The 11,677-nt window shown below is 40.2% G+C and overlaps 1 pseudogene; it reads right to left on the minus strand.

Moving 5' to 3' along the window:
- Window positions 1-10,813: 10,813 nt before the first annotated feature.
- LOC108283788 overlaps window positions 10,814-11,677 on the minus strand; it is a 2,760-nt pseudogene continuing 1,896 nt past the window's right edge.

Below are 11,677 nucleotides of genomic sequence, written 5' to 3' on the forward strand. Positions count from 1 at the left end.
TTGTATTTTTAGTAGAGATGGGGTTTCACCATGTTGACCAGGATGGTCTTGATCTCTTGACCTTGTGATCCACCCGCCTCGGCCTCCCAAAGTGCTGGGATTACAGACGTGAGCCACCGCGCCTGGCCCTAACTCTGTTTTCTTACTCTCCATCTTTAGATGTGGACATTTGGAAATATGTTCCTTTTCTTTTTTAAGTAAAGCACTGTTAATCAAGAGGCGAAGAAGCAGTGTTTCTGTCTTTTTTTTTTCCAAGTGAGAATTAGAGAAAAACTCAGAAATCCCAATTTATTTCAGAAAGAATTGAAAAATTATGCATAATAGAAAATAGTCTGCTGGCCAGGCACAGTGGCTCATGCCTGTAATCCCAGCACTTTGGGAGGCTGAGGCAGATAGATCACCTGAGGTTGGGAGTTCGAGACCAGCCTGACCAACATGGAGAAGCTCTCTCTCTACTAAAAATAGAAAATTAGCCAGGTGTGGGGGCAGGCACCTGTCATCCCAGCTACTTGAGAGGCTGAGGCAGGAGAATCACTTGAATCTCGGAGGCAGAGGTTGCAGTGAGCCAAGGCTGTGCTATTGCACTCCAGCCTGTGCAACAGGAGGGAGACTCCATCTCAAAAAAGAAAAAAAGAAAAGAAAGACAGTACAGCATGAAAGAAAATTTTGAAAAAAATATAAGTATAAACACCTGAAGTCAAAAGAAAACCACGATGCTGTTTTCTTTTCACCTTTCAACCCTTGTATACATGGAGACATAGCTGTCTGCAAAGTTGATGATCATAGCATACAAATCCCTTTGTATTCTGCTTTTTATTTAATACCGTGGCAGTTTTCCATATCACTACCTAGTCTTCATGATTATTTTTAACAGCTGAAGAGTAACTTATTTTCAGCATGTACTATCATTTATTAAGCCACTTTCTTGTGTGTTTTGTTTTTGAAAAAAATTCTATTCTTTGCTCTTAGAGACAATGAGGCAATGAATATTTGTGTATAATTTTTCTTTTCCTTTTGAATAACTTGTCTAGGATAAATTCCCAGGAGTGAGACTGCTGGATTATAGGATGTGAACAGTTTTGTAATTCATTTTATGTTGTTATGTATTTTTTCCAAAAGGATTGTGCCAGTTTATATACCAGCAATATGTACAGTTTCCAGTTTCATTTCAGCCTCCCTAGTCTTGGGGCTTTTTAGGATTAAGGCAGGTTTTTCTTCAGCACAAAGTAAAAATAATCTAATTGGAAGATTAGGAATTTTTAGGAGTCTTTATTTCCCGTGTTGGATACTTTGTTCTATATGGCAATTATATTCCTAAAGCTTTGTTGGAAACTGTGGTGGAAAATCTTGCTGCCATTAAACTCTGAGTAACAAAATGTGAAAAGAGAAATTCTAGAGTCTTTGAGAGCAGTTTATACAATAGCAGAAAAAAGGACTTACATATTTGGGTTTTAATTTAATTTCAGAGGATAAAATTAATAAGAACACAGAAACTTGGGTTCATTTCCTAGTTCTGTTTTTTTTTGTTTTTTTTTTTTAAAGATAGGGTCTTGCATGTTGCCCAGACTGGTCTCAAACTGCTAGCCTCAAGCAGCCCTCCTACCTTGACCTCCCAAAGCACTGGGATTACAGGCGTGACCACCATGCCCAGCCTTCTAGTTCTGTCTTTACTAACTGGATTATATAGAACAAATAGCATATTCTCTCTGAATCTGTTTTCTTCTCTGCGTAATGAAAAAAATAATGAAATTCATTCATTCATTTTATAAATGTTGAGTGTGTACTGTGTTCTTGCACTAGGTGCCAGGCAGGTGAAGGGCAGGTACAATTGTGAACAAATAAAAGTCCTTCCCTAAGACTATGTCTAAGACATACATTAAACAGTCAGACAAATAATATATCACATATAACACAGCCCAGCGAAAAGTAGGTGCTCTCATTTCTCTCTCACATTTTCTCCCTAAAATGAGTGTTATTTTTATGAAAATTTGTTCTGTACTCCTCATGCAAACAATCTTTGAAATTCTTACTACCAATGTGATGTGGAACGGCTTGTTCCATCATTCCTTGGCAGGCTTAAAGTACTCCAGTAAGTATTTTCCTTTTCTTAAATACAGATGTGGTAAGATGTTAAAAGGAGGTGGTTTGTGGCAAGGTAGTGTTTTAAAATTTAACTTGTTGCCAGCATTTTAAAATTTAAATAAAAATAAGAATTTCCAGGATTTTGGAAAACTAAGATTTGGAAACACTGGACCCACATTCTTTTAAGTAAAGCACTTTATTCATATAGACTTCCAAGCCCCTGTAGGCATTGAATTTACTATCTTGGCTTAAGTACAGTCTTCCAAACTCTGTCCCCTCCACTATTCTAGGTCAGGGGAGAAGAAGGAGAGCGAAGAATTAAGTTATGACCAAAGCAGCCATAGGAAGGGGGCAGAAATTGGGTCATTTGACTCTTCCCCTTCTCAGATCAGAAACTCATTTCGTGGATATGCCTTTAAATCAACCTTTTCCTTTCATGGAGTTACTTTAATTGCTCTTCTAAGACATAAATGAGATGCCTATTTCTTTAAATTCTTACCCTGTGTAGTACTTACTGGTGGTGGAAAGCCATGCCACCTTCCTGCCTTCCCAGGATTGTGATGCAAGGTCTAATGCAATAGTTCTCAAAGTGTGTGCTGTATACCCTATGAGGTGCTTGGGGGGATCCCTGAGACCCTTTCAAGGGATCCACAAGGTCAAAGCAATTTTGATAATAAAACTAACATGTTATTTGATCTTTTCACTGGGTTGACATTTGCGCTGATGGTGCCAAAGCAGTGTTATGTAAAACTGCTGATGCTTTGGGCACCAAACCGGAATAAAACTTTATATTATTTGCCACTAGGCATCTGCCAGTAAAAAAAAAAAAAAAAAAAAAAAAAAAAAAAAAAAAAAAAAAAAAAAAAAAAAAAAAAAAAAAAAAAAAAAAAAAAAAAAAGAAGGTAGTTTACCTTAAGAATTTCCATGTTGAAGTGGTAAAAATTTTTATTAAATCTCAATCCTTAAATTCTTAAGTACTTTTTTGTATTCCTTTTTGATATTCTGTGTGAGAAAAAAGTACTCCTGCTACATATTAAAGTAAGAAACTGTACTTGTGCTATTGAGTTGCAAGTTAAACTAGCCTTTTAAAAAATAAAACATCATGGCTAGGCATGGTGGCTCACCCCTATAATTCCAGCACTTTGGGAGGCTGAGGTGGGCAGATCATGAGATTAGGAGATTGAGACCATCCTGGCCAACATGGTGAAAACCTGTCTCTACTAAAAATACAACAATTAGTGGTGTGTGCCTATAATCCCAGCTACCTGAGAGGCTGAGGCAAGAGAATCACTTGAACCAGGGAGTCAGTGAGCCAAGATCGCGCCACTGCACTACAGCCTGGCGACAGAGCAAGACTCTGTCTCAAAAAAAAAATAAAAATAATAAAATGAAATGAAACAACAGCATTACATGAAAGAACAACTGGCAGACAAACTGTGGTTATTTAGGCTTGGAAATTTGTTAGATGTTTTCTCAAAAATGAAGTGACCAATATTTGTTGCCAATGATAAAATTCAAGCATTCAAGCAAAAGTTAGAATTCTGGTACAGTGTTTGCTGCCTCCATTAGTTTGGCAGCTTCTCAATGCTTAAAGAAATTTCTGAGGAGATTACAGGTGATTCTAAAGAATGTGTTTATGTGTTTTTTCTTGTTGTTATTGTGTAATGAAATGTGTCAATATTTGGAACATCTGCATAAGTCATCGGAACTGGTGTTTTCTGAATGACCAACCAATGCTTGGTGTTACAAAATGATGCCTGGGGAAAAGAGTGGTTCAAAGTGCATCATCAGATTTTAATATAACAGAATAAGAAAAGTTTGGTTCAGAGTCTACTTTATAAATAACATTTAAGAAACTACTACCGCTGGTTGAATTTTGGTGTGATATCAAAGAATATCCCCAATTACCTGATAAGGCTATTAAAGTACTCCTGTCTTTTCCAACTGTATGCCTATGTGAGGCTGGATTTTCTTTATATACTATAAACAAAACAACATATAACAGATTGAGTGCAGAAAGAGGTATGGGAATCCAGCCATCTTCTATTAAGCCAGACGTTAAAGAGATTGGCACATATGAAAAACAATGTGATTCTTTTCATTGAATTAATTTTTTTTATGACCTCGTCTCTGAGTAATTAATTTTTCTGAAAGTAGTTAATTTTTTTTTAGGCTGGGCGCAGTGGCCATGCCTATCCCAGCACTTCAGGAGGCCAGGGTGGAGGATCGCTTGAGGCCAGGTTGGGCTACATAGCAAGACCTCATCTCTACAAAATGTACACAAATGTAGCCCAGCTTGGGCTGCATAGCAAGACCTCATCTCTACAAAAATAAAATAGCTGCGTGTGGTGGCACATGCCTTTAGTGCTAGCTGCCTAGGAGGCTGAAGCAAGAAGTTTGCTTGAGCTCAGAAGTTTGAGGCTACACTGAGCTATGATCACACAACTGCACTCCAACCTGGGCAACAGAGCAAGACCCTGTCTCAAAAAAAAAAAAAAAAAGAAAATATTTGTTTTTTTCCTAAAAAGTATGTTATTCATATTAACATATAACAGGTTTATTATTATTATTTGAGACAGAGTTTTGCTCTCATTGCCCAGGCTGGAGTGCAATGGTGCAGTCTTGGCTCACCGCAACCTCCGACTCCTGGGTTCAAGCCTCACCCTCCCAAGTATCTGGGATTACAGGCATGCCCCACCACACTTGACTGATTTTGTATTTTTAGTAGAGACGGGATTTCTCCATGTTGGTCAGGCTGGTCTTGAACTCCTGACCTCAGGTGATCCGCCCTCCTTGGCCTCCCAAAGGGCTGGGATTACAGCCACCACGCCCGGCCAACAGGTTTACAATTTTATAAAAATTAATATTTTTAACTTTTCTCAGCTTTAACTTCTAATGCGGTAAATAACAATAGATATAACTCACATAAATAAACTCTCTTTGGGGTCTTCAATAAGTAAAAATATGTAAAAGGGTTCCAAGACCAAAAAGTTTGAGAACTACTGGCCCAATGAAATAAACTCAGGCATACTTGAACCTTCTAATAGAGACTGTCCTCATTTCTAATTTTAAAAAATTGGTGGACAGGACTCATGAAAAAATGTGTGTGGACCTCAGCATGAGAACATTTCACTCATTAAGAGTGTGGGCTGGGTGTAAGTAGCTCACACCTGTAATCCCAGCACTTTGGGAGGCCAAGGCAGGTGGATCACTTGAACCCAGGAGTTTGAGACCAGCGTGGGCAACATGGTGAAAATCTGTCTCTACAAAAAATACAAAAACTTAGCTGGGTGTGGTGGCACATGCCTGTAGTCCCAGCTACTCGGGAGGCTGAGGCAGGAGAATCACTTGAACCCAGGAGGCAGAGGTTGCAGTGAGCCAAGATCACGCCACTGCACTCCAGCCTGGGTAACAGAGAGAGACTCCATCTCAAAGAAAAAAAAATTAGCCAGCCGTGGTGGCAGGCGCCTGTAATTCCAGCTGCTCAGGAAGCTGAGGCAGGAGAATTGCTTGAACCTAGGAGGCGGAGGCTGCAGTGAGCTGAGACCACACCATTGCACTGCAGCCTGGGCGACAGAGCGAGACTTCCTCTCAAAAAAAAGGAAAAGAAATAGATCACTCTGCTTTGTGCTTCACTTACAGAGAGTGGAGCTGGCTTGCTCTACACGCTGCTTCTCACCTGAGGGTGTTAGTGGAAAAGCCCCCGTCCTGGGCATAGGCATGGGTGTGGATATGGGCATGAGCTTTATGGGGCTGCCACTAGCCGGCCAGAAACACTGCACTAAGAGTGGATAGGTAGAGGTCATGGCAATGATCTGCTCATTGTGCCATCAGGACCTGCCTGGTGTGGGCTCTCGAATCCTACCCTGCCAGCATTTGCTCTGTAAGGGCTGCTTCTAGGGCTTGATACAGGAGCTAGGGCAAATTGCCAAGGCTCACAAGACTATTGCAGATGGAAAGTACAAAGGCACCACAAGTTTACCTGCTGTATAACAGGTCTTTTCCTGTTTCATAGGAACAGAATTTCAGGTGTAAAAAGAATCAGAATTTAAATGCCCAAGGGACACTCATTGCTAAAAGCAATCTTTGGGGGAATCTGTGAGACAGAGTGAATCCTCTTGATGCCTAATATATCTGTTTTGTAAGCTGGAACTTTTCATGTTTGGGATTTCCTTAAATTGGTGGCAGACTAAGAAGCCTGGGAAGGTTTTGATTCAAAGTTTGGCTGCCTCCCCAGACGAAGAGGATGTGTTCTGAATCACTAAAACTCCAAGGCAGAGAGAGAATGGCTGGCCTCCTAGGGTTAGTCAGGAACAGATTTTGAATAGAATCACACTGACTAGTGAACTATTCACTATTTAAGCTGCTGCCCAGCAGGGAGGAGCCTGTGTCTTGCTCCAGAATGTCAGGTTTCCTAGGAAACAGTCTCTGGGAACTGTGAAGTCACTGGAGACAGGAACCAGGTCCCTTCATTTTAATTCTAGCACAGGACATGTCATGGAGGTACAGTGAGTATCCATTGAATCAAATTATGCAGTGAGAAAGTCAAATAAGTTGGCAACACTTAGATACATCATTGTTGATCTTTTCTGTTTGTTTAGTTCTCTGCAGTATTTCCCAAGTGATTTGAAGCACAAATCTAGGCTCTCTGTGAGGCATTATAGCACTGTCTAAAAATGGGGACTTCTAAAGTGCTGGGATTACAGGCATGAGCCACCGCACACAGCCCACACTCTTAATTAGTGAAATGTTCTCAAGCTGAGGTCCACACACATATATTCATGAGTTCTGTCCACTAATTTTTTAAAATTAGTGTTTCATTGTGATAACAAAGTTTTAAAAAGTATAGTCTGGATTGGCCAGGCATAGTGGCTCATACCTGTAATCCCAGTACTTTTGGAGGGATCACAAGATTAGGAGATCAAGACCAGCCTGACCAACATGGTGAAAGCCTGTGTCTACTAAAAATACAAAAATTAGCCGGGCTTGGTGGCATGCACCTGTAATCCCAGCTACTCAGGAGGCTGAGGCATGAGAATCGCTTGAACCTGGGAGATGGAAGATGCAATGAGCCGAAATTGCACCACTGCACTCCAGCCTGGGTGACAGAGATTCTGTCTCAAAAAAATAAATAAATAAATAAATGAAAACAAAACAAGACAAAACAAAAAAAACTACCTATCCAGTAGTTTTTTGACTTACTTACTATCTGGTACTGTGATTATTACCTGGGTAATGAAATCTGTACACCAAACCTCCATGACACACAGTGTACCTATATAACAAACCTGCATATGTACCCCTGAACCTAAAATAAAACTTAAACATGAGGTGGTCGGTTTGGCTCAATTCCAATGCCTAAGGGCAGACGAGAAGGCTGATTACTGTGTTAGTCCCTCAGGCTTAATACTGTTATTTAACATTCTCTGACCCTGGCCCTACAGCCCTTGGACAAACCTGAGGCCTGAGTGATAGGTGGCTGCCATTGGGGGCTGTGAATAAAATCCCAAAAGGAGTTTTTTTGTTTGTTTGTTTGTTTTGTTTCTTGAGATGGAGTCTTGCTCTGTCGCCCAGGCTGGAGTGCAGTGGCACAATCAGCTCACTGCAGCCTCTGCCTCTTGGGTTCAAGCGACTCTCCTGCCTCAGCCTCCTGAATAGCTGGGACTACAGGCACATGCCACCACCCCTGGCTAATTTTAGTATTTTTAGTAGAGACAGGGTTTCACCATGTTGGCCAGGTTGGTCTCGAACTCCCGACCTCAAGTGATCCTCCTGCCTTGGACTTCCAAAGTTCTGGGATTACAGGTGTGAGCCACTACACCTGGCCCTCAAGGAGTTTTATTAAAATAGTGTTGGGCAATGAGGATGCAAGCTATTGGGTACCACTGATTTCAGCAGTATTGATAGGATGAAGGATGGTGCCTGTGACTTGACTTTAATTCTTCAGTAATGGTAAATAGCACTGTTGGTATTAGCAGCAATAGGAGATGACAATCTCAATGCATCAACATAAGGCAGTCTATGCTTTGGACCAAATGATATTGGGCCTCTGCAGCAGTGGTGGTACCTTTTGCCAGCTTTGGTGATGGTCCCCTTCATGACTACAGAGAATTAAAGATAGCCACAATTTTTTTCTGCCACCCATCCCACCAAGAGGTGAAGTCTATTTCTGTTCCCCTTGAATCTGTATTGGTCCTTTGACTTACTTTGACCATTGGAATGTGGCAGAAATGTTGTGTGACTTCAAAGGCTGGGCCTCAGGAGATCTGCAGTGTCTAACTTTGCTGGTTGGGACATGCTGTCTTGGAATCCAATCTCCATGCTGTGAGGAAGCACAAGCAGCCACATGGAGAGTAGAACTGAAGTTTCTGCCTAACATCTCGTACCAGTTGCCAGCCATGAGTGAAGCTGTTTTGGACTGGGCCATCCCAGCATCCCAGATGACATCACTGAAGCAGAAGAACTACTCAATCAACCCATGGAATCATTGAAAGTAATAAACTTCTGATGTTTTAAGCCGTGAAAAAAAAGTTCCAGCATTGTTGGGTTAATGTTTAGAATATGTAAAGAAGTCCTACAACTCAACAATAAAGAAAACCCTGATTTTAAAATGGGCAAAAGACTTGAATATACATTTCTCCAAAGATGATGTACAAATAACCAATAAGCCCAAGAAAAAATGCTCAACATCTCTAATCATAGGGAAATACAAATCAAAACCGTGATGAGAAACTACCCCATGCCCATTAGGATGGCTGTCAAAGAAACCAAAAAAATCCCAGAAAATAATAGATGTTGACAAGAATGTGGAGAAATTGGAGTACTTGTGCACTGTTGGAGGGAATATAAAACAGTGTGGCAGCTGGGTGTGGTGGTTTACTCCTGTAATCCCAGCACTTTGGGTGGCTGAGGCGGGTGGATCATCTGAAGTCAGGAGTTCGAGACCAGTCTGACCAACATGGAGAAACCCTGTCTCTACTAAAAATACAAAAATAGCTGGGTGTGGTGGTGCACACCTGTAATCCCAGCTACTCGGGAGGCTGAGGCAGGAGAATCACTTGAACCCAGGAGGCAGGGGTTGCAGTGAGCCGAGATCATTCCATTGCACTCTAGCCTGGGCAAAAAGAAGGAAACTCTGTCTCAAAAAAACAAAACAACAACTACAACAACAGCAAAAAAACCAGTGTGGATGCTGTGGAAAATATGGTAGTTCCTCAGAAAATTAAAAGTTGAATTATCATACGATCCAGCAATTCTACTTCTGGATATATGCTTAAAAGAATTTAAAACAGGGACTTGAAGAGATATTTGTACACCTATGTTTATAGCAGCAGCATTTGCAATAGCCAAAAGGTAGAAGCAACCTAAGTGTTAACCAACAGATGAATGGATAAACAAAATGTGGTATATACATATAATGGAATATTATTCAGCCTTAATAAGGAAGGAAGTTCTGACACATGCTGCAACCTGGATGAAGCTTTAGGACATTATGCTAAATGAAGTAAGCCTGTCACAAAGGGCAAGTACTGTATGATTCCAGTTACATGAGATACTTAGAATAGTCACCTCCATGGAGATAGAAACTAGAATGGTGGTTGCTGGGGGCTGGGAGAATGGGGAGTTGTTTGATGGGTATAGAGTTTCAGTTTGCACATTTTTTAATGGGGTTATCATTGTTATTGTTGAATTGTAGAACTTCTTTACACATTCTGGATATCAATGTCTTATTAGATATATGATTTGCAAATATTTTCTCCCATTCTGTGGGTTGTTTTTTCATTCTGTTGATAGCATCCTGGGATACACAAAGTGTTTTAATTTTCATGAAGTCCAACTTATCTATGTTTTTTTTGTTGTTTTCTGTGCTTTTGGTGTCACATTCAAGAAATCATTGCCAGAAAAGAAAAAACAAAACAAAACAAGAAATCATTGCCAATTCCAATGTCATAAATATTTTCCCCTTTGTTTTCTTCTAGCGGTTTTATAGTTTTAGCTCTTATGTTCGGGTCTCTGATCTCATTAAGATTTTCAGCGTGAACAAATTATGCGTGTGTCAAGGTTGTGTTTGACTCTAAAATGAGAACATTAAATTCATATTAATGGATTGGGTGTGGTGGCTCATGCCTGTAATCCCAGCACTTTGAAAGGCCAAGGCAGGTGGATCACCTGAGGTCAAGAGTTCAAGACCAGCCTGGCCAACATGATGAAACCCTGTCTCTACTAAAAATACAAAAAAAAAGTTGTGTGGTGGCAGGCATCTGTAGTCCCACTCAGCTACTTGGGAGGCTGAGGCAGGAGAGCCACTAGAACACAGGAAGTGGAGATTGCAGTGAACTGAGATTGTGCCACTGCACTCCAGCCTGGGCAACAGAGTGAGACTCCATCTCAAAAAAATAAATAAAATAAAATAAATATATATAAATGACAATTACCTGAATCATAGTGTTTGTTGCCAAGTTATTCTAATTGTGATGAAGAGTAAAAACAAAAGTTTGGTGTCAGTATGTTTGGCCATCTGAGTGTCAGTCTTGATCTGCCTGCCATTACTAGTTGTGTAGTTTAGGCAAGTTACTTCATGTCTCTGTCGAAGAAGTTTTTTTCCTTTTTGCCTGTAAAATGGGGTTAATGGTGGTAGTAACTAACTCATAGGATTATAGTGAAGTTTAAATGAGGATATATATATATATATATATATATATATATATATATATATATTTCTTTTTACTTTTCTGTCTGTCTCCCCCATTAAGATGTAGGTTCCATGTTTTGCTTACTCTACTGTCCACACATAGGGGAGGAGAGCTAGCATAGGACTTGGCATTAAGTATAAATGAAAAACTTAAAAATGACTTGTGAGTGATCAAGCAGTCTCATCCACAGTTAATCTCAGCTGTTACTTAGCTCTTTACTCTGCTTCTCACCTGTCCATCTACTGTCTCTTACCACATGGATTAAGTGCTCTGTTACATAATCAAGATTCCCCTCTTACCTTGCTCTTCAGTTTTTTCCAGCTCCTCCCTAAACATGCCAACTAAATCGTCCTGTTTTAAAAATCCATCCCCTTTTCACATCTACTATTGTGTTAGACAATGGACTAGGTATTCAAAGGCGACTGAGTTCATTAGTTTAATGGGCATCAAATCCTTGGTGCAAGTCATTGTGGTACTGTGCATCTGCTGTGCATTTATTAGTAACTGGTGGTTAGGAAGTTAGTTAGACAGTAACCCCAGGAAATTAAGAGTATACCCCAATTTATTACATATTATCTTAAATTGTTTTTAGCTATCTAAATCTCCAGGTCAAAACATGTTTTTTTTTCCTACCTAGATGTTACGGTAGGAAAGTGTACCTACCAGTTTTCACTGTCTGCTTTGCGAACTTTGTGAGCAGTAGCCACAGTTATCTCCCCAGCAATACCGTAACTTCCAAAGGGAGCACATTTGTCACCAGATCCTGAACTTTTTTTAGCTACATCTTCTACTGGGAAAGCAACAGAAAGAAAAACAGGGCTTTTTGGCTTGGGGACATCTTGTCCACTTGGAGGATTAGCATTGTGGGGACTTAGAGTATGTTTCTGGAATTTCCCATCTGC

The sequence above is a fragment of the Cebus imitator genome, unplaced genomic scaffold, assembly GCF_001604975.1.
Source record: "Cebus imitator isolate Cc_AM_T3 unplaced genomic scaffold, Cebus_imitator-1.0 Scaffold265, whole genome shotgun sequence".
Classification (NCBI taxonomy): Eukaryota; Metazoa; Chordata; class Mammalia; order Primates; family Cebidae; genus Cebus; species Cebus imitator.